General features: G+C 50.3%; 1 pseudogene; it reads left to right on the top strand.

Moving 5' to 3' along the window:
- Positions 1-492: 492 nt before the first annotated feature.
- Positions 493-3,002, top strand: LOC137095289 (collagen alpha-2(VIII) chain-like; annotated as a pseudogene).
- The last annotated feature ends 5,650 nt before the right edge of the window (positions 3,003-8,652 follow it).

Genomic DNA, 8,652 nt, shown 5'->3' with positions numbered 1-8,652 from the left:
CCAAATGATAAAATCATAATTTTACTCCTTGTGTAGTGAGATGTTTTGTTGCCAAATTTGGGGTGATTTCGTTCATTGGTTCTTTTGTTTTTAAGGAACTCATTATGCACAGAGCATTTATATATATATATAGATGGTTGTAAATTATTTTAAAGATATTGCCTGTTTTAATCTTTCCAAGCAGACTTGAGTCCTGGAGCGAGAAAAATGGGAAATAATAATTAAAATGATGGTGATCCATAACAATACTATAATTTGTAGTTTAGGCATCCTATTTCCTTAGGATACCAAAAGCAAAGGACCTTACCTGAGCAGGTAAATCTATTCTAGGGCAACAGAAGCCACATTCTCTAGCAAACATGCAAAGGGAAATGGTCTTGAGAGCCAACCATAGTTTGGATTTAAGAGGCTGCCTGAATCACCACTTCTCTTGACTTTTGTTACTACTCCATTTGTTCATAGTCTTTATGGAAGTGTCCTTCTCTTCACAGATATGCCACCACTGCTTCCAATGGACCTCAAAGGAGAACCCGGCTCTCCTGGAAAGTCTGGCCCAAGAGGACCACCCGGCCCACCTGGATATCCTGGGAAGCCAGGAGTTGGAAAACCAGGGCTTCATGGTCAACCAGGACCTGCTGGTCCACCTGGGTTTTCTGGCATCGGTAAACCGGGCAACCCAGGGCTTCCTGGCAAGGAAGGGATGAAAGGAATGCCTGGGGCGAATGGTGAGCCTGGCATGAGAGGTGACCAAGGGCCAAGAGGACTCCCTGGCCCACCAGGGCTGCCTGGACCAGCTGGCATCTCTATTAACAGCAAACCGGGAGCAAGTGGTAGCCCAGGACTATCAGGATTTCGGGGGGAGCCAGGTGCAAAAGGAGAGCCAAGCCCTCGTGGTGAGTGTGGTATGAAGGGTGAAAATGGGATTGGCAAGCCAGGGCTGATAGGACCTCAAGGGAATAGTGGGCTACCTGGGCCTCCAGGATCTGCAGGGCCTGTAAGAATTGGGAAACCTGGTCTCGATGGCTTGCCTGGTGCTCCAGGTGACAAGGGTGACTCAGGGCCCCCAGGTGGGCCAGGGATTAGTGGGGAGCCTGGACCCATGGGTCCACAGGGCCTACCAGATGTGGATGGAATTGGTGTGCCAGGGATATCAGGTGTGCCAGGCTTGCAGGGGCCCTTGGGCCCCAAGGGTGAACCTGGTCTGCGTGGTCTCCCAGGAATGCCTGGCTCTACAGGATATGGAAAGCCCGGGCTGCCTGGCTTGAAAGGGGAACGTGGACAACCAGACGTCCCAGGACTCGTTGGGGACAAGGGAGAGCCAGGAATGGATGGAGAAGTAGGTGACATGGGTCCTCCCAGTATGCCTGGCGCCCCAGGCCCTCTCAGTTCTATGGGTATGCCAGGCAAACATGGAATTCCAGGTGGTAAAGGGGAAGCCGGGCCCATTGGGCCTCCTGGACTACCAGGTATGCGTGGGGATCAAGGGCCCAGAGGTTTTGTGGGAAAGTCAGGAATTCTTGGGGAGAGAGGCTTGCCAGGGCCCCAAGGGTTGCAAGGCCCAACATGGGGCTCCCAGGGATGCCAGGACTGACAGGGCCCTCAGGGGCAAAGGGAGATGCTGGCATCCCAGGGCAGCCAGGTCTCCGAGGCTCATCAGGGATACCAAGGCTACAAGACCCTTCTGGTCCAATGGGGCCTCAAGGTTTACCCAGGAGCCCCAGGAGTTGGCAAAGTGGGGGAACCAGGCATTATAGGCCCCATTGGGCCACAAGGGGTTCCTGGCAATCCTGGATTAAATGGGCAACCAGGGCCACTGGGTCCACCAGGTGCCCCAGGGGTGTTTGACGAGACAGGCACCACTGGCCTCCATCTGCCCGATGGTGGCGTAGAAGGAGCAGTCCTGGGGAATGGCAAGCCCGGGAAACCCCAGTTTGGCCGAGAACTATTTGCCCAAATGTTACCTGCCTTCACCGCTATCTTGACCTCACCATTCCCGGCTTCAGGAATGCCAGTCAAATTTGACAGGACTTTGTACAATGGACAGAACGGCTACAATCCAGTGACAGGGATCTTTACCTGTCCCATCTCTGGTATTTATTACTTTGCTTACCATGTCCACATTAAAGGAACTAATGTCTGGGTGGCGCTGTATAAAAACAGCGTGCCTGCCACCTACTTCTACAACGAATACAAAAAAGGCCATTTGGACCAAGCTTCAGGTAGCGCTGTGCTTGAACTTAAAGAAAACAACCAGGTCTGGATCCAGATGCCATCAGATCAAGCCAATGGTCTTTATTCCACCGAATACATCCATTCTTCATTTTTAGGATTCCTTCTGTGCCCCACATAACGGCTTTTGGGCACACCTCCTTTCATCTACTTTAGCCATAAACTACTTCTTTTAAACTATTAAAAATACAAATGTCGCCGGGAAGATGGCGCAAATCAGCAATTTGGGGACCATTTTGACCAAGCCAAGGAGTCAGTGTGGAAGAGAAAACTTGGTGGTTGTTGTACAATGTGTGTATTCAGAATTTCCCTAGAGACTGCACATCGAATACAGATGCCAACTTGAGGATTAGCTGCCAAACAATTCTCTTAGGCCACACAGAAGAAATTTGATGAGACAGCAGTGTGCAGGAGGACTTCAGCCTACAACACTAAGTTGTAGATTTCCTTTATTGCCTTAAGACACCTTCTTCCAAATTTTAGCATTGATCCATGTTTCAGTTTGCTGTTTCAAAATGTAATTCAGTCGGTCTCTTGAGACAAAAAAGAAGACATTGTTGAAGTTTGGAAAGCACCTTTTCACACAAGGCTCAGCACATCTTTAGAGCAGTTATATGGAAAAGGGGATGGGAAGTGTATTCCAGAATCCCCTTTAAAAAAAACAAAGACAACTCTGGAGTACTCAAACAGCAAATTGTCCATTATCTGAAATTCAACAGTCAGGAAACCTAAGGTTCCGCCAATGCTGTTGTCAATCCCAGTGTTAAGGCACTGCAGGCATTGCTCCACTTGCTACTGGTTTGACTTGAGAAAGATTGAATTGTTGTCATCATCAAAGTGCCAATGCATAGATCGTTTTGTCCAAGATGTCTACCCTTTCTTGTCACGGGAGGTGGGGCAACCCATCACCCGTGCAATTAATTTAAAAACCCTGGGAGGCCGCCATACATTTTAAATCAATACTTTATTTTATAACAGTGCTATTAATGTTAGCTACTTTAAAAGTTATTCAGTATAGTGCAATATCTATTTTAAAGGTGGAAAATGTTGTGTGCAAGGATTTCAATTATTAACGAACATTTTCGTTTTCTGGTGCATTTCTACCACTTATTGCTTGAAATGTCTCTTTTCGTATTCCAGGCTACAGAGTAGTTCAAAGCTTCTGGATATCTTAGTCTACTACAGTGTTTCTCAACCTTCCTAATGCTGCGGCCCCTTAATACAATTCCTCAAGTTTTTCTGACCCCCAACAATAAAATTATTTTCATTGCTACTTCATGACTGTAATTTTGCTACTGTTATTAATAATAATGTAAATATCTCATATGCAGGATGTATTTTCATTCGCTAGACCAAATTTGCCACAAATACCTGATATGCACAAATTTCAATACTGGTGGGATTGGAGGAGGGGATTGATTGTGTCATTTGGGAGTTGTAGTTGCTGGGAGTTATAGTCAACCTACAATCAAATAACATTCTGAACTCCACCAATGATGGAATTGAACCAAACTTGGCACACAGAACTCTTATGACTGGATGGTTTTGGTGGGTATTGACTTTGATTTTTGGAGTTGTACTTTGCCTATATCCAGAGAGCACTGTGGACTCAAACCATGATGAATCTTGACCAAATTTGGCATGAATACTCAATATGCCCAAATGTGAATACTGGTGGAGTTTGGCGAGCTAATGATAATGCAACCCTGTCTAAAGAAATGGGGCATTACCATCAGAAGGGTAGTTGTGGACACCTTCATTCGCCCCCTCTTTGACACCGGGGTGCCTTCTCCCTCTGTTCCATCAGGCCCCCGTGAGAATTCCACAGACAGTTCCCCGGTTAGGGCTCCCCCTCCTGGTTTGTACCAATTCGAGACCCCATCTGCCCCAGTTGTCCCCTCACAATCAGCCATTCTTTCCCCCCCAAGGACACTTCCCCTATTTAGCCCACTCAGTTTTCTTGCTGACTCTCCGTCCATTCCATCATTGGAAACATCCCTATCTAACTCCCAGGGGAGATCATACTCCAGCCTTGCCTCTTCTGAGAGCTGACTAGCCACAAATTCCGACCATGTAGGGGGAGGGGGCCCGGAGGAGGGGGGTGCCATCCAGGTCGTGTGGGGGAGGAGATTTGTGGGTCACCAACATCCCAGGGAGAAGCGCAACAGAGTTCTTGCGACCCTGGAGAAGGTAGGAAGTGGTAGGTGCCATGGCAGTCCCCTCAGTCTTAAGGTCCTGCTGATTAATGCCAGATCCATTAATGGTAAGACCTCTGCCATTCAGGACTTGATTCTGGATGAGAGCGGATCTGGCATGCATCACGGAAACCTGGTTGGACGAGCTGGGGGGAGTAAATCTCACTCAGCTGTGCCCACCAGGCTTCAGGGTGCATCATCAGGCCAGACGGGGGGGGGGGGGGGAGGAGGGGTCGCAGTGGTCTTTCGGCAATCCATCGCCGTGACCAGATGCGCTGTACCGCAAGCACCTGGGTTCGAATGTGTCCTCCTGAGGGTGGGGAACCGTGACAGTGTGGGGTTTCTGCTGGTGTACCGCCCACCCCGCAACCCAGTAGTTTCCCTGTCTGAGCTAGCGGAAGTGGTCTCTAATTCGGCTTTGGTCTCCCAGCACTTGGTGGTGCTGGGAGATTTTAACATTCATGCTGAGACCACTTTGTCCGGCGCAGCTCAGGACTTTATGGCTGCCATGACAACCATAGGACTGTCACAAATTATATCAGGACCCACCCACCAGGCTGGACACACCCTCGACCTAGTTTTCGTGGCGGACAGTGTTATGATCAGAGTGGAAGAACAAAACATCCTTCCAGTGTCATGGTCTGATCACTATCTGGTCAGCTTTAGACTCGCCGCGACCCCTAACCTTCGCAGGGGTGAAGGACAAATTAAGATGGTCCACCCCAGGAAACTGATGGATCCAGATGGATTCCTGAGGAATCTTGGGGTTCTTCCTGCCATGGACCCTGGCGATCCTGTTGACGCCTTGGTCGATCTTTACAATAAGGAGATGTCCAGGGCGATAAATACGATCGCTCCCGAACGCCCCATCTCGTTGCGACGTGACAGGCCATCTCCATGGTTCACCGAGGAGTTGGCTGTGATGAAGCATACGAGAAGGGGGCTAAAGCACAAGTGGAGGAAATCTCGGGGCGTGTCTGATCGAGCACGGGCTAGGGCCTCTCTTAAGGCATACTCCGTGGCTATACGGGTGGCCAGGGAATCCTTCACGACCACCTGTATAGCGTCTGCAGCAAATAGGTCATCGGAGCTGTTTCGGGTTGTTGGGGAGCTCCTTCACCCACCTGTGGTGGAGAAGATCTCTGACAACCCAGCACCTCGGTGTTGCGATTTCGCACACCGTTTTGCACGCAAAGTCGCCCAGATACGTCTTGAGCTCAACTCCAATTTCATCGCAGTGCCAGAGGAGGTGACTGAGGCATCTGCTTGTCCAATTTTGTGGGATTCTTTTCGGCTTGTTCTACCTGAGACCATGGAGGAGGTCCTTGGGGCTGTGAGGGCGACCACTTCGGCCCTAGACCCTTGCCCATCCTGGCTCATTAAATCTGCCAAGGAGGGGTTGGTTGATTGGTTTGTGTTGATTATTAACGCATCGTTGGAGCAAGGGATTTTTCCATCTAACCTGAAACAGGCTGTGGTTCGCCCACTCCTTAAAAAGCCTTCCCTTGACTCTACGGTGCTGAACAACTACAGGCCGATGTCCAACCTCCCTTTTTTGGGTAAGGTGCTGGAGCGGGTGGTCCCCTTCCAGCTCCAGGGCTTCCTTGATGACATCAATTACCTAGATCAGGCACAGTCAGGTTTCAGGCCTGGTCATGGCGCCGAGACAGCCTTGGTCGCCTTGGTGGATGACCTCCGTAGAGGACTGGACAGGGGGAGTGTGACCCTGCTGGTTCTCTTGGACATCTCAGCGGCTTTCGATACCATCGATCATGGTATCCTTCTGGGTCGCCTCTCTGGGATGGGTCTCGGGGGCACGGTTCTGTCGTGGCTCCGGTCCTTCTTGGAGGGACGAACTCAGATGGTGAAGCTGGGAGATGCCTGCTCGGATCCCTGGCCTTTGACCTGTGGGGTCCCGCAAGGCTCTTTTCTTTCTCCCATGCTTTTTAACATCTACACGAAACTGCTGGGAGAGGTCATCCGGAGTTTTGGAGTTGGGTGCCATCTCTACGCAGATGACACACAACTCTATTACTCTTTTCCACCCAATTCCAAGGAGGCCTCTCGGGTGCTGGACGAGTGCCTGGCCGCTGTGTCCATCTGGATGAGGACGAACAAGCTGAAGATCAATCCCGACAAGACAGAGGTCCTCCTGGTCGATCGTAAACCAGATCGGGGTATAGGATGGCAACCTGTGTTGGACGGGGTTACACTCCCCCTGAAGCCACAGGTTCCTCCTGGGAGTCCTCCTGGATTCATCGCTAACGCTTGAGGCTCAGGCTTTGGCAGTGACCGGGAGGGCCTTTGTACAATTGAGACTTGTGCGCCAGCTACATCCGTACCTCGCTAAGGCTGATCTGGCCGGGGTGGTCCATGCCCTAGTCACCTCTAGACTGGATTACTGCAATGCGCTCTACGTGGGGCTGCCCTTGAAAACGGCTCGGAAATTCCAATTGGTCCAACGGGCGGCAGCCAGGATGTTAACTGGGGCCCATTACAGAGAGAGGTCAACCCTCCTGTTCAAGGAGCTCCACTGGCTGCCGTTTATTTTCCGAGCCCAATTTAAGGTGCAGGTGCTTACCTACAAAGCCCTGAACGGTTTGGGACCACCCTACCTGCGTGACCGCATCGCTGTCTACGAACCCACATGCTCACTCCGGTCATCTGGAGAGGCCCTGCTCGTGATCCCGCCTGCATCACAAGCGCGCTTGGTGGGGACGCGAGACAGGGCCTTCTCCGTGGTGGCCCCCCGCCTCTGGAACACCCTCCTGAAAGATCTCAGACAAGCCCCTACCACTGGCAGTTTTCAGAAAGAATTTGAAAACCTGGCTGTTCCAATGTGCCTTTTCAGATTAGGAATCTCCCAGGACCAAATCCCAGAAGCACTTTAGTTACCAAGGTCACCGCACACTGCACACCGCACTTTTATCATAATCCCACACCCCTCCGACACATCAGCACTTTTAACTCTGTACCCTACTTTGGCCGACTCAGTTTTTAATAATGTCTTGTCGTGTTCTAGTGTCATTGTTTTTGCTTGACTGTTTTTTATTTGCTATGTATTGTATTGTTGTATTGTTTTTGGGCTTCGGCCTGTTGTAAGCCGCATCAAATCCTTCAGGAGATGCTAACGGGGTACAAATAAAGTTATAATAATATAATAATAATAAATGCTTCTGTGATCCAATATTCCGAATGGTATTGGAGAGAAAAAGTTGCATTGTGGACCTTAAGAAGATCTTAAAAGGATAAGAAGGATGGTGTGGAATTGACATTTGGGCGACCTGTATTTCAGCCGTGTAGCCAGCTTGCTTGCTTTCTCTTTTCTTTAAACTTAAAATGTGTTTGTCTGATTTAGACACAGCAAAAGCATAGGCCCAAGATTCCCGGTTCCATCTGATGATTTTTGCATTCTTTGAGATGAGAAGGACGCCAAAAGCATATTCCACTTGCAATAACATCTTTGATTTTGCATTCAGTCACCACAGGCTGTAAGTCCAATGGTGTGGGGTCAGATAAATAAGGGGGATGCAGTAAATTTTCAAAGCCATAGGTCCATGCTTCCATTTGGGCAATATGTGAGTGAACCAGACAAGACAGAGATACTCCTGGTCAGTCGTAAGGCCGAACAGGGTATAGGGTTACAACCTGTGTTGGATGGGGTCGCACTCCCCTTGAAGACGCAGGTTCGCAGCTTGGGTGTAACCCTGGACTCGTCGCTGAGCCTGGAACCCCAGGTTTCGGCGGTGACCAGGGGAGCATTTGCACAGTTAAAGCTTGTGTGCCAGCTGCGCCCGTACCTTGGGAAGTCTGACTTGGCCACGGTAGTCCACGCTCTGGTTACATCCCGCTTAGACTACTGCAATGCTCTCTACGTGGGGTTGCCCTTGAAGACTGCTCGGAAGTTTCAAATGGTCCAACGTTCGGCAGCCAGGTTGCTAACAGGAGCGGCACTCAGGGAGCACACCACTCCTCTGTTGCGCCAGCTCCACTGGCTGCCAATCTGCTACCGGGCACAATTCAAGGTGCTGGCTTTAGCCTATAAAGCCCTAAACGGTTCCGGCCCTACTTACCTCTCCGAACGCATCTCCACCTATGAACCGACTAGGACATTAAGATCATCTGGGGAGGCCCTGCTCTCGGTCCCGCCCGCATCGCAGGCGCGTTTGGCGGGGACGAGGGACAGGGCCTTCTCGGTGGTGGCCCCTCGGCTGTGGAATGCCCTACC

The sequence above is a fragment of the Anolis sagrei genome, chromosome Y (genome assembly GCF_037176765.1).
Source record: "Anolis sagrei isolate rAnoSag1 chromosome Y, rAnoSag1.mat, whole genome shotgun sequence".
Taxonomy (NCBI): Eukaryota; Metazoa; Chordata; class Lepidosauria; order Squamata; family Dactyloidae; genus Anolis; species Anolis sagrei.
Note: the sequence above shows the minus strand (reverse complement) of the source record. Positions and strands in the feature narration are given on the sequence as shown.